The following is a 27,043-nucleotide window of genomic DNA, read 5'->3' as shown; positions in this document are numbered from 1 at the left end:
GCTCACATTACCTTTAAGGGCAGCCGACATAAACGAATGCCGTGCTTCCATGAGCGTCAAATCCCGACGCAGATGGGAATACATTGCAATCAGTTGAAAGCTATTTGCGTCCCTTTATGACGCTGAAGGAGCCTAGGAGCGTCACAACTGGACGCCACGGACACTGACCAAACGTCGCTATTGGACACTTAGGGAGTGAGAGTGTGTTGGTAGAAGAGACATGAGAACGTGGAATTTGCACAATAGGAGACCTTTTAGTAAAAACACGAGGTATTTTTACATTACTTGAATATTTTCACATCATGTTACGTAACTTTACACTTTTTACTTCACTACATTTATTTTACAGATTAAGTTACTTTGCAGATTTAGATTATTAATACAAATCAACTAATATATTTGTATAAATTATTATGGGTTAAGCCACACAGTAGTATATCAAGAAATTCAAATAAAACCACCTTTACCAAGTGCAGCATTGAAGTGATGAACAGATTAATGCATTACAAAATATAATACAATAATTTAATAAATATAGTGCTCAAATGGGCCATTCTGCATAACTAATACTTTTTAGATATGGTACTTTAGTATATCTTGATGCTTATACCTTTGTACTTTTACTAAAGAACAATTTAGAATGTAGGACTTTTATTTGTAACTGATTATTTTTAAACTGCAGGATTGCTACTTTTACTGAAGTAAACTATCTGAGCACTTCTTCCACCTCCGTTAATAGATGCGTGTGTGTGGCAGGCAGCATGCTGGTTTGAGCAGCCTCTTCCTGCTGAGGCTCCTCCTGACTCTGGAGGCTGGAGCTTCAGTCTAGTAAGATGAGCAGCCTGGAAACTGAACGGCTGCTTCTCCACTTTGTATTGTGGAGACCTCCAGCTATATCTGAGGTGACTCATGGCTATTTCAGCTGTATTATCTCATAATTCATCAGATTCAAGCTTTACGCTGTTACAATCGCTTTCTGTCACAATTGATTATGTTATATAACGGATTCTATATGTGTATCTTGATTTATTTCTGAGGCTGATTTCATTCAGCTCATCTCCTCATCTAAATCGATAGAGATATGAATCAGCCCTTTTGGTCTGCAGGGGGGAAATCCATTTCTATGGCAGGAGATACGAGATCCTCACTGGGCCAGCGTGTGTGTGTGTGTGTGTGTGTGTGTGTGTGTGTGTGTGTGTGTGTGTGTGTGTGTGTGTGTGTGTGTGCGTGTGTGTGTGTGTGTGTGTGTGTGTGTGTGTGTGTGTGTGTGTGTGTGTGTGTGTGTGTGTGTGTGTGTGTGTGTGTGTGAGTGAAATACGACCCAGGGTGTCTGGGGTCCATCCATTTCCTGCAGCGGCTGTTGATGGCACTGTGTCGGCCTATCATATGGCTTAATGGCTCTGAAGTCATCACTTACCTCATCCTGACATCAGATATTGATTGGCCAGCTGAGAGACAGATGATGGATAGATGAGTGGCCAGACGGACGGACGGACAGATGGACGTGCGGATGGACGTGCGGATGGACAGCTGAAGATGGAGCTAATCTCATTAAGATAATATGTTCAGTACTCCCCCAGTGGTCTTTGAATGGAATATTCAGCAAAGCAGATAAAAAAGGGCAAATAGCTAAATATTACTTGTAGCAGCGAAATTCTAAGAAATAAAACAGAACATTTTACTCAAAATCAAACTGCCGCTGAGGCATCAAAATACAATGAGCGGTTTCATTTATCTTGCCCTGTAGCCTTCCCCATGGCTTTACTTGGTCCTGCTGGTAAAAAACCAAATGCCTATATTGCTGCGCTAATCCCACCTCCACCTGTCTCCAATATATAATCACCAGCTGCCCAAAGCTAAAAGCATAACAAATTACTTCAATTAACTTAAATTACAGAAAAAAAGGTACATTTACAGTAAACAATAACAGCAAGACATTTACACGTTTAACTATTAAATAATATGAATCAATATAAAGCTCCAACATTGCTTATAGTGTGTTTTCACTTTGCAGTCCATCATGGCTGCATCGGGTTAAAGAACAGCACCGGCAGACTTAATGTGAATCCATCCATCCATCCATCCATCTTCTCCCGCTTATCCGTGGTCGGGTCGCGGGGGTAGCAGTTCCAGCAGAGAGCCCCAAACTTTCTTTTCCCTGGCGACATCAACCAGCTCTGACTGGGGGATCCCAAGGCGCTCCCAGGCCAGCGAAGAGATATAATCCCTCCACCTGGTCCTAGGTCTACCCCTTGGTCTCTTCCCAGCTGGACGTGCCTGGAACACCTCCCTAGGGAGGCGCCCAGGTGGCATCCTAACTAGGTGCCCGAACCACCTCAACTGGCTTCTTTCGACGCGAAGGAGGAGCGGCTCAACTCCGAGTCCCTCCCTGATGACCGAACTTCTCACCTTATCCCTAAGGGAGACACCAGCCACCCGGCGGAGGAAACCCATCTCGGCCGCTTGTATCCGCGATCTCGTTCTTTCGGTCATGACCCATCCTTCATGACCATAGGTGAGGGTAGGAACGAAAATGGCCCGGTAGACAGAGAGCTTTGCCTTCTGGCTCAGCTCCCTTTTCGTCACAACGGTGCAGTAAAGCGACTGCAGTACCGCTCCCGCTGCTCCGATTCTCCGGCCCATCTCACACTCCATTGTTCCCTCACTCGAGAACAAGACCCTGAGATACTTGAACTCCTTCACTTGGGGTAAGGACTCATTCCCTACTTGGAGTGGACAGTCCATCGGTTTCCTGCTGAGAACCATGGCCTCAGATTTGGAGGTGCTGATCCTCATCCCAGCCGCTTCACACTCGGTTGCGAACCGATCCAGTGAGTGCTGAAGGTCGCAGACCGATGAAGCCATCAGAACCACATCATCTGCAAAAAGCAGTGGTGCAATCCTTAGTCCACCGAACCGCAGACCCCCTCCCCCACGACTACGCCTCGAAATCCGATCCATGTATATGGAGGCTCAACACCCAGAGCCTTCAGCATTTCCGGGCGGATCTCATCCACCCCCGGGGCTTTGCCACTGTGGAGTTGTTTGACGACCTCAGTGACCTCCCCCCGGGAGATTGGTGTTGATCCCCCGTCATACTCCAGCTCTGCCTCTAACATAGAGGGCGGAGTTGTCGGGTTCAGGAGTTCCTCAAAGTGTTCCTTCCAACGCCCTAACACTCCATCAGTTGAGGTCAACAACGTCCCATCCTTACTGTACACAGCTTGGATGGTCCCCTGCTTCCCCCTCCTGAGGTGTCGGACAGTTTTCCAGAACAACTTTGGTGCCGCCCGAAAGTCCTTCTCCATGTCTTCTCCGAACTTCTCCCACACCCGCTGCTTTGCCTCGGCCACGGATGAGGCTGCTGCCCTTCGGGCCTGTCGGTACCTTGCAACTGCCTCGGGAGTCCCCCGGGATAACAAATCCCTGAAGGCCTCCTTCTTCAGTCGGACGGCTTCCCTGACCACCGGTGTCCACCAGGAGGTTCGAGGGTTACCGCCCCCTGAGGCACCTAGGACCTTGAGACCACAGCTCCCCGCCGCGGCTTCGGCAATAGAGGCTTTGAACACCGACCACTCTGGTTCAATGTCCCCAACCCCCACAGGAATGCCCGAAAAGCTCCGCCGGAGGTGTGAGTTGAAGGCCTCCTGAACTTGGGCCTCCTCCAGACGTTCCCAGTTCACCCGAACTACACGTTTGGGCTTACCATGTCTATCCAGAGGCTTCCCCCGCCACTCGACCCAACTCACCACCAGATGGTGATCAGTTGACAACTCCGCCCCTCTCTTTACCCGAGTGTCCAAAACATACGGCCTCAGGTCCGATGATACGATAACGAAATCGATCATGGACCTTCTGCCTAGGGTGCTCTGGTACCACGTACACTTATGAGCATCCTTATGTTCGAACATGGTGTTTGTTATGGCCAATCCATGACTAGCACAGAAGTCCAGTAACAAACCACCACTCCGGTTCAGATCAGGGGGGCCGTTCCTCCCAATCACGCCCCTCCAAGTGTCTCCATCATTGCCCACATGTGCGTTGAAGTCTCCCAGCAAGATTAAAGAGTCCCCTTCAGGAGCCCCATACAGGACTCTTTCCAGGGTCTCCAAGAAGGCCGTATACTCTGAACTGCTGTTGGGTGCATAAGCACACACAACAGTCAGAGTTTCCCCCCCATAACCCGCAGGCGTAGGGAGGCGACCCTCTCGTCCACTGGGGTAAACTCCAACAACGAAGCACCCAACCGGGGACTTGTGAGTATCCCCACACCCGCCCGGCGCCTCACACCTTGAGCAACTCCGGAGAAGAATAGAGTCCAACCCCTATCCAGAAGTAAGGTTCCAGAGCCGACGCTGTGCGTAGAGGTGAGCCCAACCAGATCCAACTGGTAATGCTCCACCTCCCGCACAAGCTCCGGCTCCTTCCCCCCCAGAGAGGTGACGTTCCACGTCCCCAAAGCCAGCTTCTGCCGCCCGGGTCTGGTCCGTCGAGACCCTCCGCTTTCACTGCCACCCCTCTGGCAGCGCACCCGACCCCATCGTTGTTTCCCGTAGGTGGTGGGCCCGCGGGATTAATGTGAATCCTGGACGTATAAAAGGGTCACCATTTATTTAGCATGGAACTCTTGCAAAGTTAAAGGGAGGGAGGCTGTGGCTCAGTGGATAGTGTGCTGGACTTCGAATCAAACCCCACTGCAGTCAGCATGTCGTTGTGTCCCTGAGACACTTCACCCCAAATTGCTCCTGTGGGGATTGCCCACAGTATTGAGTATGTAAGTCACTTTGGATAAAAGCATCTAACAAGTAACATGTAATGTAAAGTTTGGCGTTGTGTTTATATCACAACACTGTGGTTGTCAGGTAGATACCTGCATTGTGTCAGCATAAACTCCCAGTTAGCTTACAAACTACTTTTCCCTTTCTTCACGCTAACTGGCGATTACTAAGACTCTTGATTGCTGACGACAACGTGCCTCCAACCCTGGCGGCAACCACACGTTAGATATATCATATAACGCAACAAAATCTTCATTTTGGATCCAACAACATTACAAAAATAATGATAATGTGACTTTAGGAAAAGTGTTGCATTTATTCTGCACATTTCTAAAAGCTTTTTTTGTACTATTTTCCTAAATTAATGGTCCACACTATTTTTTTTATCAATAATACCTTTAACATAGTTGATGTCATGAAGAACAGAACCACAGAAACTCGTTCTTATAACAGAATGTTCATTCTTCTCCCTTTTCTTGCCCCTACATTGCCCACAATGCAAATCTAATACCCTTAGCATATGTGGGTTTATTATGCTAATAGCAGCTAATGTAGCCTTAAGAGCGGGAAACAGAGGTCTATACTTCTTCCTAAATCAACATGTTAACACCACTGACACAGTAGTACTCTATGACCTGAAACACACCTTTTATTGGTTATTTTACTCTTTATACAAAAGGTGAGCACCATAGTTTTGGAGAGTTGCTCTTCTAACTGTCGTGGCATTAGATAATTGAAGGGTCAAATCAGTTCAGATGCTTTCATATGTGTTAAAAGCTTGTTTCCTAGCTTTAAGTTAAAATGGAGATATCTGCACATAGTCGACATAGTATCAAATACAATGATGTCACTAGCCATAGATACATGTTGTAGTAATTTACCTTTACAGACATTGGTACTCAAAGATGGGAATGACATCACACCCGAGTTGACCGCATTTCAGGAACAAGAAAACTGTTAGCTTTGTTAGGTATTGTAAGCGCTACCAGTCCAACCATTATGAACAATGCGTTGCATATATTTCCAGCATTGTAGCAATATGTCCACGGATACAAGTTGAATGACAATGTGTGTATGACTGATTAAATGAGACACAAATAGGACAGAAGCAGTGATAAACAGTATATTAATACAGCTGTCACTAGTTGATGCAGCCATCTTATACTTTGAGGTTTGGGTTGATGATGTTCTCCAAACTGACAGAACATCGTCTTCAGGTTCAAATCTCTGACCGGGAACTTGGAAATTCACACTTCCCAGTACCAGTAACAGACCAAGATACGCTCCCCTGTGTGTGTGTGTGTGTGTGTGTGTGTGTGTGTGTGTGTGTGTGTGTGTGTGTGCGTGCGTGCGTGCGTGCGTGCGTGCGTGCGTGCGTGCGTGCGTGCGTGCGTGCGTGCGTGCGTGCGCGTGTGTGCTGCTCCGACTGCTCTCATTTTCACCCGGCTGCCTAATGACCTACAGCCCCCCCTTCCTCCCACTTTCCCCTCCCCCTCACCACCAAGGACTGTGTGAGGAGAACATGGAGGTATGGAGGGGGAGGGGTGGAGCAGATCAACCACAGATCCGTGGATCATCTGCATCACTGAACACACACACACACACACACACACACACACACACACACACACACACACACACACACACACACACACACACACACACACACACACACACACACACACACACACACACACACACACACACACACACACACACACACACACACACACACACACACACACACACAGGGGCGCTGAGGTAATCAGGAAGGCTTCATGTTATTGGTCTGCTGGAAGGTCATAGATGAAATGTCTTTCTTTCTTTACATCCTTTATTCCTTTATTTTGGAGGTTTATCCCAGCATGCATTGGGTAAGTCAGAGAGGCCCCCATTCAAACAGTGCTAATACACACAGACACATCTGGTGATATTCACATCAGCGGCCCACCTGACATATTAAGATGGTCAGATTCTGCACCCCTGAAAACTCTGTTCATGGGAGAACCAGGAGGTACAGACGGAACAACAGGATATCTCAGTAGATATGTGAATGAGCGGCCATTAAACATGATCTCAAAGGGCACTCACATCACACAACTCTATATGCACTTTCATGTTTAATGAATGCCTCACCTCAATGGAGTTGAATGGAATTTCATTTGTGAAGCCTGCAGCCTTAGAATGTTTCTAAGGCCCGGACACACCAAGCTGACACCAAATAACTGACGTAGACGGACCCCCGACAGTTGTGTCGCCTCGCGTCTCGGCCATGTTTCGCACTGGAACACACCACAAAGACTTCAGCCGACGGCCAAGAAGCACGTACGAACTGCGCATGCGTGAGTGGCAATAACTCTCCTTACCAGCATGCGGCGGTAGTGTGTATTCGTCATTCAAAAGAGGCAACAACCGGAAGACAGACTGCGTGTTAACCGAGACAAGAAGAACAGACTGTGTGATATAAACAAACAACAAATAGCGTGTGCGTTCCATTTTCACTCTACAGCGAGAAGCTCATGGGGCTTTCCCGAACCTGTGTCGAGAGCTGGGGCCTGTACTACGAATCTAGTTCAACATATCCTGGATATGTTTTGAGTTATCCGGTTGACCTAATCCAAAACAAACCCGCTCTCGATTAACTGTCCTACGACGCTGGCTATCAACTTGTTAATTCAAGCCAGCTTTGTCCTATCTAGTTAGGTGCGCGTTCACATAGAGGGACGGTATTTGGAGCGATCGACCAATTACAAACATGGACAAGCGCATGGACTGACAGCGCAGCGCGTCATACTTCCTGAATGAAAAGTCAACTATAATGTTAGACATATGAAGAAGTTAAACTTTAAACATCCATGACTTAAACACTTTATCCAGGATAAAAGCCACATAGCTGCACCTGCAAGGTGAATACTATGGAAGCAAACAAGAGACAGAAGTATTTTAATTTTATTAGACACCAAATTTATAGCATTGAAAATAATTACTTTGAAAATCATCTGAATGTTTTTGCTCCGAATTTACCTATGTGAAATAAAAATGTAAAAATTCTAGTGAATAGAATGTTCAAATTCAGATCCCAAAAATTCAAGTGAAAGAAATTCGACGTAAAAAAATTCGGTGTATAAAATTCGATGTCCAAAATTGCGATGCAGCATCATCCGGGCTACTCAGACAGGATAAGCAATCGAGCCCTAATGCAATCAAACCGACTTCTGGCTTATCAGAGCACGGCTTTGTCAGTCATGTGATCACAACAACCCGGGAGAAAAATGACGGCGAACAGTGGGGCTCGGGTAAGTAAGGCAAGGCAAGGCAAGGCAAGTTTATTTATATAGCACTTTTCGACGCAGGGTAATTCAAAGTGCTTTACAAAAAAGAAATGAAAGACATTAAGCATTAAAAAAGAAAAGCTAATAAAATAAACATTAAGGAAAAATACATGGATAAAAGTTACAGTGCAGTCTAAAATATGAATAGTTCAATTAAACATTACAAGAAAAAGTACATGGATAAAAGTTACAGTGCTAATAAAATAAACATTAAGGAAAAATACCTGGATAAAAGTTACAGTGCAGTCTAAAATATGATTTAATTTAGACAGACTTTCTTCACCATATTTTGCTCGCATGACATCCACAATCGGACCCTCAGGAGGCTGTACACACCCCCTCCCCTGCTTTGCTTCCATAAAAAAGTCTTTAAAGTGTTACCAAAACACTCCGTGTTACCAAAACACTATCCGTCGATGCCAGATATTCCAAATATCTCTGCTTTCGAGCAGTCCCTCTCTTAAATGTCATGGAGTTTAATTACGTTTAGAAAAAGTACATGGATAAAAGTTACAGTGCAGTTTAAGATATGAAAAGTTCAATTAAAAGCAGCGACAAAAAGAAAAGTCTTCAGCCTGGATTTAAAAGTAGTAAGAGTTGCAGCGGACCTGCAGGTTTCTGGGAGTTTGTTCCAGATATTTGGAGCATAATAACTGAACGCTGCTTTACCATGTTTAGTTCTGACTCTGGGGACAGAAAGCTGACCAGTCCCTGAAGACCTGAGAGATCTGGATGGTTCATAGTTTAGCAGGAGGTCAGTAATGTATTTTGGGCCTAAACCATTCAGTGCTTTATAAACCAGCATCAATATTTTGAAATCTATTCTTTGACACACAGGAAGCCAGTGTAAAGACTTCAGAGCAGGAGTGATGTGGTCCACTTTCTTAGTGTTAGTGAGGACTCGAGCAGCGGCGTTCTGAATCAGCTGCAGCTTTCTAATAGATTTTTTAGTGAGACCTGTGAAGACACCATTGCAGTAGTCGAGTCTACTGAAGATAAAGGCATGGACAAGTTTTTCCAAATCCTGCTGTGACATTAGTCTTTTAATCCTAGATATATTCTTTAGGTGATAGTAGGCTGATTTAGTAACTGTTTTAATGTGACTGTTGAAACTCAGGTCAGAGTCCATGACTACACCTAGATTCCTGGCTTTATCTGTTGGTTTGAACATTGCAGACTGAAGCTCAGCGCTAACTTTTAAACGTTCTGCCTTGGCTCCAAAGACCATTACCTCAGTTTTATCTTTGTTTAATTGGAGAAAGTTCTGACACATCCAGTCATTGATTTGTTCAATGCACTTACTCAGTGTTTGAATTGGAGCATAGTCTCCTGGTGAAATTGTTACGTACATTTGTGTGTCATCTGCATAGCTATGGTAACTTATTTTGTTGTTCTTCATTATCTGAGCCAGTGGTAGCATGTAGATGTTAAAGAGAAGAGGCCCCAAGATGGAGCCTTGAGGAACCCCACATGTCATATTTGTCAACTCAGATGTGTATTTACCTATAGAAACAAAGTTGTTTCTATCCTTTAAGTAGGATTTAAACCAATTTAGAACTGTTTCCGAAAGTCCCACCCAGTTTTCCAGTCGGTCTAGTAATATGCTGTGGTCAACAGTGTCAAACGCAGCACTGAGATCTAATAATACTAACACTGAAGTTCTGCCACTGTCTGTGTTTAAGTGGATGTCGTTAAAGACCTTTACAAGAGCAGTCTCAGTGCTGTGGTTTGGACGAAAGCCTGACTGGAACACATCGAAACAACCATTTAAATGCAAGAAATTACTCAACTGTTGAAAAACAACTTTTTCAATGATCTTACCTAGAAATGGCAGGTTCGATATGGGCCTGTAATTGTTCATTACTGAAGCATCTAGATTATTCTTTTTTAAGAGCGGTTTAATGACTGCAGTTTTCAGGGCCTGTGGAAAAATACCTGAGTGAAAAGATTTGTTTACTATATGAAGTAGTTCTGAGGCCATGCAAGGCAAAACATCTTTGAAAAATCCTGTTGGAATAATATCAAGGCAGCAGGAGGAGGACTTCAGAAGTTGTATAATGTCCTCTAGGTTTTTATCATTAATCTGATGGAATTGTGTCATGATGTCTGAATTGATGTTAAGTGGACACAGAGACAGCACATTTGCTGTTCCTGATGCAGAGGCACTGACTGCTTGTCTGATTTTCTGAATTTTGTCAGTGAAAAAGGAGGCAAAATCATTGCACGCCCTGGTGGTTAGAAATTCAGAGGCTACTGACACTGGGGGGTTAGTTAGTCTGTCGACGGTAGCAAACAAGGCACGTGCGTTGTTTTTGTTTTTGGTAATGATGTCAGAGAAGAATGATTGTCGTGCGTTTTTCAATTCCAAATTATAAAGGCCAAGTCTCTCTTTATAAATTTCAAAGTGAACCTGGAGATTTGTTTTTCGCCACCTGCGTTCAGCTTTTCGACATTCTCTTTTTTCTGTTTTAACGGTCATGGCCTTTCTCCATGGAGATATTTTCTTCCCAGTCACTTCCTTTACCTTAATTGGAGCAATGGCATCTATAACATTTTTAATTTTTGAATTAAAATGATCTACTAGCTCATCTACTGAGATGTTAGCAGGGGCAAGTGTGGAAGAAAAATTCTGAGTAAACATTTCCCTAGTATTTTCAGTTAAATATCGCTTTGTGGTTACCTCTTTTTGAACACTTGTGTGAACAGAAATAGAGCTCTCAAAGAAAACACAGGAATGGTCAGAGAGCGCAACATCAGTCACCACAACCTTAGAGATATTCAGACCCTTTGAGATAATTAAGTCCAGAGTGTGCCCCTTATTGTGCGTGGGCTCCGTCACATGCTGAGTCAGTCCATAGCTATCAAGAACACAAAACAGTTCTTTAGCCCCTCTGTCCTGGGGGTTGTCAACATGGATGTTAAAATCACCAACAATGAATAGATGGTCAAAGTCAATACACACTATAGACAGCAGTTCAGTAAAGTCATCAAAAAAGCTTGCACAGTATTTGGGTGGCCTATAGATATTTAGGAACAGAGCTCGAGAGGAGCATTTCAGCTGAAGGGCCACATATTCAAAAGAATCAAAGTTTCCATACGATGTCTTCCTGCATTGAAGGGAATCATTGAACAGAATAGCAACTCCACCCCCTTTCTTATGCATTCTTTCCTGACTCATAAAACTAAAGTTGGGAGGGGTTGATTCGATAAGAACAGCTGCACTGTTATTTTGTTCAATCCAAGTTTCTGTTAAAAACATAAAATCAAGATTGTGCTCAGTGATAAAATCATTGATTAAAAATGTTTTTCCTGCCAAAGACCTGACATTTAATAAAGCTAGTTTAAGTTTGTTAAACACACTATCAGTCATGTTTTTTGTAACAAGCTGTGGCTGACATGGAATCACTGCTGAATTAGATAAACTCACACAAACGTTTGAGCGCTTCCTGTATCTAAGATGATTTACCGCTCTTAATCTATTACCTATCAACACAGATATCGGCAAAGCTACTGGCAGGCAGGGCCCTGGCATGTCCTGGAAAGAGTTGAGAGTGCCATACGCCCTTGAGCCTGGACCCAGCAGATATCAGTTTGCAGATTGTTTTGGTTTGGATGATTGTGGTAGGCATGGTGATGAAGCCGGGAGAGATGGTGCGCATCTCTGCTTCGGTGATTTTGGTGGGCGTCGTTGAGGGGCGGGGGTAAAGGACATGCTGCCAGCCCTGCGTAACGCCTTAGTTTGGTCTTTGAAATCCAGGAAGGAATCGGTGCCAGCCCTCTGTATCTCCTTCATGTGTTCAACGATCTCCAGGATGGTGGGCGTTGGTGAAAGGGTGAACGGAGTATCCTCAAAGGCGTTGATAGGGGGGGGGGGGGGTGACGGGCGGTGGGGACTCCTCTGTGTGTTTCATAGGTCTCCCATAATCAGAACATTCCTCAGGCGGGTGCAGTGATACTTAGTCAGTTTGTGCTCTTTATTTTACAAGCAGTGAGGGCTCGACAGCATTTGTATCTTACATTAGCTAACTAAATGAGTGAAGTAGCCTTGTGCCTTGCTGTTAGCAAGCTCCGTAGTTATCATTAATTGAAGTGAATCACAACGTTACCATGTCCTTTTGTGTGTGTGTGGGGGGGGTTTGCAAAAGATCACCTCGGTTAGATAAGTCAAGTAGACCATGCTACACTATACAAATACTCTTACAAAAGCCCTGCATTTAAACATGTTAATGTTACTTTAGTAAAAGTATGCTAGTATAATTAGGAAAGTGTTGTTAAAGTATTTAAAGTAGACACAAGTTATACTATTATATTATATCATTTGTTTTATTGTTATTACCGATGCAAGAGTTGACTTAACTGTTGTAGTTGGAGCTCATTTTGAACTAATGATTACTTTCATAATGGTTTAATGTGCTGACTATTTTCTACATTAATAGTTGGTCTGGTTTGTTCAAACCCTCAAAATAGTAGGACATGCTGTCATAATTACCCAGAGTCCGAAGTGACACCTTTACAATGTTAAAGCTGTTAGATAAATGTAGTGATGTAAAAACTAAAATATTCAAGATAGTGTAGTAGAAAATAGATAATGTTTTAAAAACATGTTACTAAAACAAAATCTCTTGTTTTGGACTGACAGTAATGATTCAAGAAATAGTAGATACATAAATACACACACATCAATCTGTGTGCATTTGTTGTGGATGGAACACAACAAATGGTGCTCTTACCTGTGATGCCTCCTCCAAACATTATAACCAGACTGTATCTTTCAAACTATAAGTACCAGTTCTAGCTACTTGACTTTAGACAAACAATTCAAAAGACAAAATCAACACAATTTATTGAAAGACCAATCTTTATTTTACGGTGCCTCTCCTTTTTTTTGTATTATTAAACCCTGTGAATCTAAAAAACTGAGCAACTCAACAGTTAACTTTATATTTCTTATTGTCCAAAGCATCTATTACACTATTTGTTCCCCTCTCATATTCACAGGACGGATGATTAGAGAATTTGGGGGAGATCTCAGCTTTATGAACGTCCTGTCTGTTGGTTTGGCCAGAGAGGGCTGAGGGTCTTTCCCTGCGAGGAGGACCAGGCCTGAGGGAGGAGGACCAGGCCTGGGGGAGGAGGACCAGGCCTGAGGGAGGAGGACCAGGCCTGAGGGAGGAGGACCAGGTCTGAGGGAGGAGGACCTGCACCAGCTGCACCTACAGAACTTAGCCCATGCTGGGCATAGCTGTTACCACCTGAGGCCTCTACTACGAAGCAGGATTTTCTCTTAGCCGGCTAACTTCAGGGAAAACTCTGGGTTTCCAGTCCTACGATGCTGGTTCTATTTTTAGCGGGCAAGATCTCCATGGTAACTTATGCTGTGCGCCTAACCTGCCCCGGAGCAGGTTAGGTTGCAGGCTAAGAGCTCAACTCAGTGAAAGCACCGCCTGCTGACCAATCAGAGCTCAGTGTGCGGAGTTTAAAGCAATCAAGTCATATTACAGGAGAAAGGAAATACAGAAAAACTGCCGTTGCAGGAAAGACGGCCGGCAAAAATCACCGACTGTGTGAACATGAACATTAATAGAATATCACCTCCCATCTTCAGAGCAATCCGACTATTATAACATTAGCTTACTTAAATATCTGCCACAACATAAGTTACCGGATCAGAGTAACATTAAGTACAGTCCGCGGCATATCACATCATAATGTATCATATATTTCCTTATCTGAGTCAGCTGAGCCGTATATCTGGCCGTGCAACACTCACAGTGTCACATACTGTATGCAGAAGTATTAAGTATTTAAGCAACACATTAAGTTGACGAAACACTCGAGTCAAATGTAATGAAAGTCAGATCGTGTCTTAGACGGGCAGTGATATCATGAACCTGTTAATGTACGCATTCTAACACTTTTACACTCTTTTACCAGCTGTATTCACCTTGCTTTGATCCTGGATAAAGTGTTTAAGTCATGGATGTTTAAAGTTGAACTTCTTAGTTGACTTTTCATTCAGGAAGTATGACGCTGCGCTGTCAGTATGCTTGTCCATGTTTGTGATTGGTCGAATGCTCCAAATACCATCCCTCATGTGAACGCGCACCTAACTAGATAGGACACGACTGGCTTGAGCGATCCACTTGATAACCCGTGTCGTAGTACCGTTTAGCGAGAGCGCGTATGTTTTGGATTAGGCCAACCGGCCAACTCAAACATATCCAGGTTAGGTTGAACTAGCTTCGTAGTATAGGCCCCTGCACAGGCCTAGCCTGTCACTTTATTTGACAAAATGTGTTTACTTAATCAATTAACAGATTAACATTTAGTTTAACTTATGTATATTATTTCATTTTTATTTAAAAAAATTGTGATGGTTCATGCTTGATAACTTTTAGTTCACATTAAAAATAAATTGTATTTGCACTCCTTTTGTCCGTTATTCTTACTGAAAATGTTAAATTACACATTCACATCTGACTGAAGATTGGCACCATTTATTTGGGTATATCCAGTCTCTGATAGTGTTACGTTATTATGAGAGTGCTGTTTGATTCTGAAATTGTATATATTTATATAAATATATACATAGTGTGAGCTATATATGTGTGTGTGTGTGTCCGCATCTGTAGCCTGTTATTGTCTCATTATACCGCACTGTCAATTAATTAAAAGTAAATATATAAGTGGTCATGAACACATCTGTCCATCAGACAGAGTGCTGCTATGCCTCCTGTCATCATTAATGGACGTCTCTTTAAAATGACCGCTCAGAGGAGAGGATTTCTCATTTCTCTAACCGCCTGCTGCTTCCACTCCTCTCTCCTCGGTTCCCCTCCTCAGTCCTCCGATCACATCTCCTGTGGGCGGGACTAATTCTCGAGGATAGGAGTCGAGGATAGGAATCGAGGAGGGGAATTAGTGAAATGAGAAAGGGCCTAAGTGTCTCTTAGTGAATGTCCTGTACTGCTCTTAAATCTCATAACATCAGCTTCTCCTCTCCCTCTTGGATGTTCTTCTGTACCCTCAGATAAAGAGAAAATGGTGAAGCAGTCCTGTCTCTCAGGCATGTCCTTTCCTAACAGAAATATCAAAAAACATATTATTGCAGAGCAAGTGTGTTATTTAAGAAAGAGGTGTGTTTGTTTCTTCAGGGGCTATAAATATAATGATTTTTTAAATCCAACAGTGTACTACAAAGATAATCAGATTATGAATAAACCGTTCTAAATTCATCAATATTGAAATAAATATATTATCAAAATAATATTTAACTGTTATCAAAACTTAGTGCAACTGTAGAAGCTTGCTCTGTTCGGTTGTCTCACTGAAAGACAAAGGGTCGCAGTTCTCACTATGTTCAATAATATTTGCCTTAAATACATTGAAATGTGAAAGTTGAACAAAAAAGTGATGTTGCTTGGTAAAATGTAAATGTAACCTTTTGCTAAGAAAGTACAATCAACATCACTGATGTGTAGGTGTAGAATTGGTCTCATCTGCATCCATCGCCTACAGTTTGTTTGCAGCATTGGGCTTCACCGCACTCTGTCCCCCAGAAGTCGGTTTGATTGCATTCGGGCTCGATTGCTTATCCTGTCTGAGTAGCCCGGATGATGCTGCATCGCAATTTTTGACATCGAATTTTATACACCGAACTTTTTGACATCGAATTTTAAACACCGAAATATTTGACGTCGAATTTTTTTCACTTGAATTTTTGGGATCTGAATTTGAATTTTTTTATTTCACATAGGTACATTCGGAGCAAAAAAAATTCAGATACATGATTTTCAAAGTAATTATTTTCAATGCTATACATTCGGTGTCTGATAAAATTCAAATACTTCTGTCTCTTGTTTGCTTCCATATAATACAGCAGGTAAAAGAAAAAGTGTTTGAATGCGTACATTAACAGGTTTATGATATCACGGCCCGTCTAAGACACTAGTGGATCCGACTTTAATTACATTTGACTCGAGTGTTTCGTCAACTTAATGTGTTGCTTCAAATAATACTTCTGCATACAGTATGTGACACTTTGAGTGTTGCACGGCCAGATACGGCTCAAGAAGCTGACTCAGATAAGGAGATATATGATACATTGTGATGTGATATGATGTGATATGAATGATATAAATAAAACTTGATTTGATTTGATTTGATTTGATGATAATGGGACACACCTCTCTGAAGAACCAGCACCTTACCGTGGCAGAGAGGTTTGTGTGCCCTGATGAATCTGGGGGCTGTGTTGTCTGGAACCTTGTGTTCCTGGTAGGGTCTCCCATGGCAAATTGGTCTCAGGCAAGGGGCCAGACTAAGATTGGTTAAAAAGACCTTATGAAAGAAACATGAACAAGAAGTGAGGATACCCAGCCCGGAGGAAGCCCGGGGTCCCTTTCTCGAGCCAGGCCCAGAAGGAGGACTCGTCGGCGAGCGTCTGGTGGCCGGGCTTGCCACGGAGCCCGGCCGGGCCCAGCCCGAAAAGGCAACGTGGGCAACACCTCTGCTTCTCCGTCCCGCGGGCCCACCACCTACGGGAAACAGTGATGGGGTCGGGTGCGCTGCCAGAAGCGTGGCAGTGAAAGCGGAGGGTCTCGACGGACCAGACCCGGGCAACAGAAGCTGGCTTTGGGGACGTGGAACGTCACCTCTCTGGGGGGGGAAGGAGCCGGAGCTTGTGCGGGAGGTGGAGCGTTACCAGTTGGATCTGGTTGGGCTCACCTCTACACACAGCGTCGGCTCTGGAACCTTACTTCTGGATAGGGGTTGGACTCTATTCTTCTCCGGAGTTGCTCAAGGTGTGAGGCGCCGGGCGGGTGTGGGGATACTCACAAGTCCCCGGTTGGGTGCTTCATTGTTGGAGTTGGACGAGAGGGTCGCCTCCCTACGCCTGCGGGTTATGGGGGGGAAAACTCTGACTGTTGTGTGTGCTTATGCACCCAACAGCAGTTCAGAGTATACGGCCTTCTTGGAGACCCTGGAAAGAGTCCTGTATGGGGCTCCTGAAGGGGACTCTTTAGTCTTGCTGGGAGACTTCAACGCACATGTGGGCAATGATGGAGACACTTGGAGGGGCGTGATTGGGAGGAACGGCCCCCCTGATCTGAACCGGAGTGGTGCTTTGTTACTAAACTTCTGTGCTAGTCATGGATTGGCCATAACAAACACCATGTTCGAACATAAGGATGCTCATAAGTGTACGTGGTACCAGAGCACCCTAGGCAGAAGGTCCATGATTGATTTCGTTATCGTATCATCGGACCTGAGGTTGTATGTTTTGGACACTCGGGTAAAGAGAGGGGCGGAGTTGTCAACTGATCACCATCTGGTGGTGAGTTGGGTCGAGTGGCGGGGGAAGCCTCTGGATAGACCTGGTAAGCCCAAACGTGTAGTTCGGGTGAACTGGGAACGTCTGGAGGAGGCCCAAGTTCAGGAGGCCTTCAACTCACACCTCCGGCGGAGCTTTTCAGGCATTCCTGTGGAGGTTGGAGACATTGAACCAGAGTGGTCGGTGTTCAAAGACTCTATTGCCGAAGCCGCGGCGGGGAGCTGTGGTCTCAAGGTCCTAGGTGCCTCAAGGGGCGGTAACCCTCGAACCTCCTGGTGGACACCGGTAGTCAGGGAAGCCGTCCGACTGAAGAAGGAGGCCTTCAGGGATTTGTTATCCCGGGGGACTCCCGAAGCAGTTGCAAGGTACCGACAGGCCCGAAGGGCAGCAGCCTCATCCGTGGCCGAGGCAAAGCAGCGGGTGTGGGAGAAGTTCGGAGAAGACATGGAGAAGGACTTTCGGGCGGCACCAAAGTTGTTCTGGAAAACTGTCCGACACCTCAGGAGGGGGAAGCAGGGGACCATCCAAGCTGTGTATAGTAAGGATGGGACGTTGTTCAAATCAAGTTATATTTATATAGCACATTTATAAACGATTTTTGGTCGAGCCAAAGTGCTGTACATATAATAAAAATAGCCTACAGTAGAGACAGCAAATACTACAGCACAGATTGTTCAGAATATCAGTATGAGAAAAACGACACCCTCTATCCTTAGACCCTCAAATCGTACAAGGAAAAACTTCCAGAGAAAACCCACAGTTTAAAGGGGGAAATGGGAGAGACCTCAGGGAGAGCAACAGAGGAGGGATCCCTCTCCCAGGACGGACAGACGTGCAATAGATGCCGTGTGTAAATTGAAGAGATAATACATTTTACAGCATATAGACCGAATGTTAGGAAATGCATGTGTCTGTAATAAGAAGATGAATCCACAAGGATGTCAGCTACAATCCTGTGGAAGCCATCAGGGAAGCAGCATGACGAGACCCAAGGCAGGACCGCAGAGACAGGTTCAGCCACGACCCGAAGTCCACGACTTAATCCAGAACTCAGGATAGAGGATCCAAGACACAGGACTACAGCAAGAGGATCAGCCTCGACTCCGGTTCCCGGCGTAGATATAGATACAAAACAAGAAAAAAGATTTGGCTGGGTTAATCGGAACAAGAGAATACACAGACACAGACAGAGAGGGGAAAAGGTAATTGGATAAAAGTTGTTCTTGATAACCCTCTAGAAAGATCTCATGAACTTCCCCACTCAATCTATCAAGACCCGAGCAGTTCTATTAGATATAGGATAAGAAACAGAGATAGGGAGCACAACAACCAGCTGAACAGCCAATCAGAGTGATTTCTTTTGCCGACAGCCTTTGCCCGTCGAAAAAGGTGTCGGCACGGCTGAAAAGACACGACGGTGCGGGACACACCAATCTGAGTAGGGCGTGTCGACGCGCATCGTCGGCCTGATGCCCATCGACGGCCAAAATCGACTTGGTGTGTCCAGGCCTTAACAGGATGAAAGGTCTGTGGCAGACACACATACTCGCACGTTTTGTTCAGCAGGATAGTCTCTACATATTAACAGCACTTTTGTAATAGTTGAAATGTAAATGCAATTGCCATTTCATTTAATTTCAAACCTTTATTTAACCAGATTGGTCCCATTGAGATTATAGATCTCTTTTTCAAGGGAGACCTGCAGCATATAGGTTCCACATGAAACATAAAACAATAAAGGACATTATACATTATATTTACAGGATACATTGTTATAGACATTTACAAGTGCTCATAGTATCAGCAAGCATTTCATTTAGCCTAGCTTTAAAAACATGCAGAGGAATGAGATTGCTCAGTTTCAATTCTTGCTGAAGATTGTTCCAAGCAAGTGGAGCTGCGCACATAAAAGCTGTCTTACCTAAGACAGTCCTTGCTCTTGGCACATCTAACAAGACCACATCATGTGACCTCAGACAATAGCTGCTTGCAACTCTCTGTGTTATCAGAGAGCAGATATAATACGGGAGTTTACCCAACAAAGCTTTATAGATAAATGTGTACCAATGACTGAGCCTCCATACAGAGAGTGATGGTAAACCTGCCTTGGTATACAGTGTACAGTGATGTGTAAGCGCTTTACAATTTGTGACAAATCTCAGAGCACTGTGATACGCAGCATCCAATTTGCTCAGGCAATTGGCAGGTGCATTCATATAGACCAGATCCCCATAGTCCAGCACAGGTAAAAAGGTCACAGTGACTAGCCTTTTCCTGGCCTCAAGCGAGAAACAGGACTTGTTCCTGAAAAAGAACCCTAGCCTAACCCTCAGTTTTTTAAGCAGGTTATTGACATGAAGTTTAAAAGAGAGACAATCATCAAGCCAGATACCAAGGTATTTGTAACAGGCAACAACTTCAAGTGTTGTTCCTTGCGTAGTTACAATATCTAAAACAGGCTCTGGTGTCTTTTTAGCTTTTGAAAAGAGCATGACCTTGGTTTTATCCACATTTAAAAGAAGCTTTAGTTCAGAGAGCTGAGTCTGAATAGTGTTAAAAACAGCTTGTAATTTAACAACAGCCTCTTTAATGGAGGGACCTGCACAATACATCACAGTATCATCCGCATAAAAATGTAAAGTAGCTTCATCCACATTATCACCTACACTGTTAATATATATGGAGAATAAAAGTGGTCCTAAAACAGAACCTTGTGGTACACCATTAGAAATGTTTAACCATTCAGAAGACAGTCCATCAAAATGAACACATTGGGACCTTTCAGAGAGGTAGTTCACAAACCACCCCACTGCATTGCTGGATAGGCCAATACTGAGTAGCCTCTGCTTTAAAATGAGATGATCAACGGTGTCAAACGCTTTGGAAAGGTCAATAAACAGAGCTGCACAACTCTGCTTATTATCTAAAATAGTAGTAATGTCATTTACCACTTTCATTGTCGCAGTGATGGTGCTGTGTTTCTTTCTGAATCCTGACTGATGTTTAGACAGGATATCATTTATACATAAAAACTCCTTTACTTGTTCACTCACTAAGCGTTCGAGCACCTTAGCCAGAACTGACAATTTAGAGATTGGCCTATAGTTATTTAAAATAGTTGCCTCCCCTCCTTTCAGTAAAGGCAAGACATAAGCAGACTTCCATACTTTTGGAATTGTGTTCGTGCTGAGGGAGAGGTTAAAAAGAGAAGTAAGAGGTGGAGCAATAAAATCTGCAGCTATCTTTAAAAAGAAAGGTTCTACGTTGTCCGGGCCAGCCGGTTTCCTAGGATCTAACTTGGATAATGCTTCATGAACAATACCAACAGTTAAAGGAGTAAAACTGAAAGGGTTTTCCAGACCACATTGTTCAGAGTCAAGGATTGGAGCGTTCACAGGAGCCACACAGCCAAACAGAGAGCCACAAGACACAAAATGCTCATTAAAGCAATTTAGCATAGTAGCCCTGTCTGATATAGTGCCAGATGCTGTGGTAAGGCACGGAGGTAGCTCATTTGGGATATCACCAGTGGAAATCGATTTTATGGCTTTCCAAAATTTCCTAGGATTATTCAGGTTTTCTGTGGTAACCGACAAATAGTACTTTGATTTAGCACTTTTTATTTGAGATGTGAAGCTATTTCTTAGCTGCCTAAAACGTAGCCATTCTACCTCTGAGCCTGATTTCCTAGCCTTAGCCCAAGCATTATTTCTCTCATGAAGGAGACTGGACAGCTCAGCAGAAAACCAGGGATTGTTTCGTCCCTTCACTCTAAATTTACGCAGAGGTGCATGTCTATCTATAATTTTCATAAAACCAAGATAAAAATAAGACCATGCAGTTTCTACATCAGCACACAAATTGATTCTACCCCAATCAAAATCAAACAGATCATGCACAAAACCCTGCTCCACAAAGTGTTTTTTGTCTCTCTTTGTGATGATACGTGGTTTAACCTTTTGGACCTTAGTGTCCCTAATTGTGGCTACAACACAGTGGTCACTCACATCATTAGCAACTACTCCCACAGATGAGTATTTATGTGGAACATTTGTTAAAATTAGATCAATTAAGGAGGATTTATTTGGGGACTTAATATTTGGGCGAGTAGGACTGTCTATAATCTGGGTAAAATTCAATGAGGTACACAGGTTTTTAAAATCCTCTGACACTGAAGTTAACCAGTCCCAGTTAAAATCACCAAGCAGCACTATTTCCTTGTAGGAAAGTTGTGATAACAGTTTTGCCAATGACGATAAAGAGTCCTTGACAGCCGAAGGGGCCCTGTAGCAGCCCACCACCATGAGCTGTTGACCCTTTGTTACCTCAATATTCACGGCTAAAAATTCTAGCTGTTTACTAACAGATTTGGAAACCATATTAGTTACACAAAACTTATTTTTCACATAAATGGCAACGCCACCACCTTTTTTAGGCCGGTCAGTACGATATACACTGTAACCATTTATGTATATGTCAGAGGCCAAAATGGATTTATCTAGCCACGTTTCTGATAAGACAATGACATCAGCATCAGTCGAACTCGCCCAAATACGGACAAAATCTAATTTAGGTAACAGACTATGCACATTTAAATGAATTAAACCTAGCCCAGATCTAGATATAAAATCAGCAGGAGTAGCTATCTGACTAATACTGCTCGGTGGACCTGGATTTGGCTGTACATTTCCTGATAGTAACAACAATAAAAATACCAAGCACCTTTTCCTCTTAATCAACACACATACATTGTCAGCTGTTCTAGAGTCACCAGCAAACTTCGCGAAAGTGAGATTAGAGTTTAAAAAACAATTCTGAAGGACCATCGTGGCAGGCATGTGAGAAAGACAAACATTTTCCGAAATGAATGTCCGCGACAGTGCAACCAGCAATTGTTTGTGCAACACCTCCGAAACTGTACAGGGGATGTCCACTGCGGGCGGCAGAACATACCCGAATCCAGTAGATTGTTCAGGACGACTAGCGATCTTCTCCTTGTCCAGCACAGCCAAGAAAAGGCACAGCAGAAACACGACACCTGCCATTCTCCCAGTCCAGCACAACAGTAACCACGCTGTTCCCGGAGCAAGGTGGAACCAGGCCTCAGCTATAGCAGCACAGCAGAGTAGAGAAGGTAATCCCACCGCGTTACACCGGCTATTTAATCCACTTTACATCTCCGCCGGTAGCACAGGCGCGGAGAGGAGCGGCGATATGCGGTGTGAGGAGCGGCAAGAGGAGCGGCAAGAGGAGCGGCAAGAGGAGCGGCGATACGCGGTGTGAGGAGCGGCGAGAAGGGCGGCGAGAGGAGAGCCGGGACCACACTTCCGACTCTTTATCTCTGCAAGAGTTGCTCCCTCTCGTGCTAAATCCACTCGGCGGGCAAAAGTAGGATCCCAGAAGTGATTCGCCCAGTGTGGAGTGGCTCCTGAAACCCTTCCCGGCGTGCCTTTAGTGGAACTCGGGTCCGCTGCGGTGGATGAGGTTGAACGTGGCTCTCATCCGGAACTCAGCAAAGGTGGATCACGTCTCAGCGCTGACGGTGTGTAACCTGTTCCTTAGGTGAGTTTCAGAGCACGAGCAGCAGCTGTGATGAGCAGCAGCTGTGATGAGCGGAAGTAATAAGCTAACGTTAGACTTAAACCAACTACATCATGGTTGCGCTTCGCCACCTCTAACTTAAATGCGGCTATTGTGTGATGATAAGTAGTCTCATTTAGCCACTTATTAGCAACAGCACAAAATTAAAGCAAAGAAGAAGAAGAACTCCGCACAGTTGATCTCTTATCCTGGAACCTATCCTGCTCCGGAGCAGGCTAATCGTTCAGAATAAGTTATTTAGCCCGCTAAGAAGTGAACCAGCGTCGTAGGACCGGAAATCCAGGAAGTTAGTTCGCTAAGCGAAAATCCAGCTTCATAGCATAGGCCTCTGGAGTTAAATGAAATCTCAGATTTGCCTTCTTAATAGTTTGTTTGGGTCCCTCACTTCCGTTTAGCTTCTCATGCACTGATTCGCTAAGCTGAACAGCCAATCAGAGGGATTTCTTTTGCCGACTGCCTTTGGCCGACCGGTTTTCGGCCGAAAAGGCGTCGGCCCGGCTGAAAAGACACAACGGTGGGGGACACACCAATCTGAGTAGGGCGTGTCGATGCTCATCGTCGGCCTGACGCCCATCAGCGATTTTGGCCCTATCAGAAACGTCGCTATCAGAAACGACGAGCTACGTGTTTTGGAAGTAATATGGTCTGTGTTTACATTAGAAAGCATCGCTAACACTCAGAGCTAACGCTGTACTGGAGAAAGTATGCGTAAAGAAGCCGGATATAAAAAGTGCTGTCCTTATAGTAAACCTGCAAGAGAGAAAGCCTTTGAGCTCCTTACTGTTTCAGAAATAAGGCTTGAATGCTGCCGGTAGAATTTTTTTTTAAAGCTACGGACCCAGAATCAGCACTTTAGTAACATGGCTGAAATAGAGGGGTATGAGCCTGAGGCATTGCTACATGTTTGGTATTTTGAACAAAACACTTCAGAGACATGTCTTTTTATATATGTTGATATATCTGAGACCTATAATAGGCCTATATGCCTGAAAATAGTATAATAGGAGACCTTTAAGGTCTGCAAGCTTACAATATTTTTACGTTTTAAATGAATCAGGAATACCCCAATTGTCAATGTCTGAAGCGTTTACTTGTCTTTATAACTGCTGTTGCTAATAACTGGCTAAATGAGACTACTTATCATCACACAATAGCCGCCTTTAAGTTAGAGGTGGCGAAGCGCAACCATGATGTAGTTGGTTTAAGTCTAACATTAGCTTATTACTTCTGGCAATTGCATTTACATTTCAACTATTACAAAAGTGCTGTTAATATGTAGAGACTATCCTGCTGAACAAAACGTGTGAGTATCTGCCACAGACCTTTCATCCTGTTAAGGCCTGGACACACCAAGTCGATTTTGGCCGTCGATGGGCGTCAGGCCGACGATGAGCGTCGACACGCCCTACTCAGATTGGTGTGTCCCGCACCGTCGTGTCTTTTCAGCCGTGCCAACACCTTTTTCGACGGGCAAAGGCTGTCGGCAAAAGAAATCACTCTGATTGGCTGTTCAGCTAGCGAATCAGTGCATGAGAAGCGAAACGGAAGTGAGGGACCCAAACAAACTATTAAGAAGGCAAATCTGAGATTTCATTTAACTCCAGCTCTTGACACAGTTTCGGGAAAGCCCCATGAGCTTCTCGCTGTAGAGTGAAAATGGAACGCACACGGTATTTGTTGTTTGTTTATATCACGCAGTCTGTTCTTCTTCTCTCGGTGTATCACGCAGCCTGTCTTCCGGTTGTTGCCTCTTTTGAATGACGAATACACACTACCGCTGCCTGCTGGTAAGGAGAGTTATTGCCACTCACGCATGCACAGTTCATACGTGCTTCTTGACCGTCAGCTGAAGTCTTTGCGGTGTGTTCCAGTGCGACACATGGCCAAAATGCAGAGACGCGAGGCGACGCAACAGTCGGGTCCATCTGTGTCAGTTATTTGGTGTCAGCTTGGTGTGTCCGGGCCTTTAGCTGCCGACTCCAGCAATGGTCAATTGTGTCTAGAGTGCGCCATCTAGTGGGATCCACTGAAATGCCGGGTATTGCAGGGCAAAATGAATGCGGTCTTTACTATAATTTGGACCATTTTTTACCAATATTCGGCGGGCCAGATTAAAAAGCCCAATGGGCTGTATATGGCCCGCGAGCCTTAGTTTGCCCATGCCTGCTCCAACGCGACAGAACTAGAAGTGCTGAGAAATGCTAACTAATTTTTTGGTTCAGGACTCATTCCTGTAACACTGTATTGAGTCCCATGCTCAAATGCTATGGTTAGCAATAACTCGCAAACATGAACTAAACACATTAAGTCAGAGGGTTGAGTGCTGAGGTCGCAGAAGATAGCAGTCTGTTCGCTCACACAGGTAGTCAACGGGAGATGTAGTGTCAATAGCAGACTACAGATCTAAGGAAATCCACCTCCAATATGGCCGCTGGTGTTACATCAGATGACTGCATCCTGTAGAGTTCAAGAGAGCAGCCTCTGCTTTAAAGCTCCATCCAGCATGATCTCACCTCTCTCTGTAACTCTATCCCCTTTATTCTCCTCTTCAACATGGTGTGTGTGGTGTGTGTGTGTGTGTGTGTGTGTGTGTGTGTGTGTGTGTGTGTGTGTGTGTGTGTGTGTGTGTGTGTGTGTTGTGTGTGTGTGTGTGTGTGTGTGTGTGTGTGTGTGTGTGTGTGTGTGTGTGTGTGTGTGTGTGTGTGTGTGTTATGAGCATTATGAGCATTCTCAGGAGTTAACACTGTAACTCTAGTTGATTTGTGAGGCTCTCTCACAGTAACGCCCCCCCCTTCAATATCTTTAGCTCAGTGCCTTGATATTATGTATAAATGTATAATTCCATTGATGTACCCTTGTAATTTCCAGATGACTTTTCATCTCAGTGGAACCAATACAATATTCTTCAGATTTCATCATTCTGAGTTCCGATGGACAAGTGCACACTGACCTCTGGTGGATTCTCTAGGAACTCCACCTGATGCTCAAACTTCATTTCTTTTCAAAAACTGTGTGATCTCAACTAGGTTTAACATTCACATTTATTTAGTGAAAAATAAGACAAACAACAAATATGACCATAGAAATATGAACAATGTATCTGTTTTAAAATGGAAGATCTTAACAGTTTGTGTAGGAATGTGCAATATAGTGTCAAATAAATGTGCATAAATTCACGGAATGATGAATAGAGAATATGTGCAATAATGTAGGAGGAGGAAAATACAAATGACATCCAAAGATATGTTGAAGTACTCATACTTTACTTGAGTTTTTCAATGTTTTGCTACTTTTTACTTCTCTACTCTTCAATTCAGAGGTAAATGGTGTACTTTTACTCCACTACATGTATCTAATACCTTTAGTTACTTCACAGATTTGGATTAATGATGTGAAATATAATCAACAAAGTCATTCAAACTAGCTGTATCTTTACCAGCTTTGATAACACTTTAATCAGTGCTTGAATTGGAATAAAAAAGGTGCCAGTACTCTAAATCAGCAACTGTTTCAAGTCAATTTATTTATACAACCCAAAAACAAGAATTTGGCTCAAAGTCATAGTATATCTCTTTACTCTTTACTCTTTACTGTATATTTTAGAAAGGCTCACTGTACGTAAATAAAATGACTCAGGGTGCATCTGAGATTAGAGGGGGTGCAGGGGTAAAGTGCTATTTTTATAAGTGGGGAGTGGACCTAACACCCTCTATAGGGGGTCCGGGGGCATATGCTCCCCCGGGAAGATTTATTTTTAAATATTCAAGTTAAAAGCATCAATCTGGTGCACTTTGAGAGCAACATGAAGAGATCTATGGATACACCTCTCAACACCTATTTGAAACAGAACTGTTAACAGATTTACTTTTTCTTTATGGATATTTTACAAATCACTCCCCTTTTAAACTCGATTCTTGTTTTACTGTCATATCGTAAGCCTATTTCATTTTTAGTGAGTTACTCAGATGAGTACCAGGAGCCAGCGTTTGGTACCCTAC

The sequence above is a fragment of the Pseudochaenichthys georgianus genome, chromosome 17 (assembly GCF_902827115.2).
Source record: "Pseudochaenichthys georgianus chromosome 17, fPseGeo1.2, whole genome shotgun sequence".
NCBI lineage: Eukaryota > Metazoa > Chordata > Actinopteri > Perciformes > Channichthyidae > Pseudochaenichthys > Pseudochaenichthys georgianus.
The sequence above is the reverse complement of the archived record's forward strand: the minus strand, read 5'-3'. Positions refer to the sequence as shown.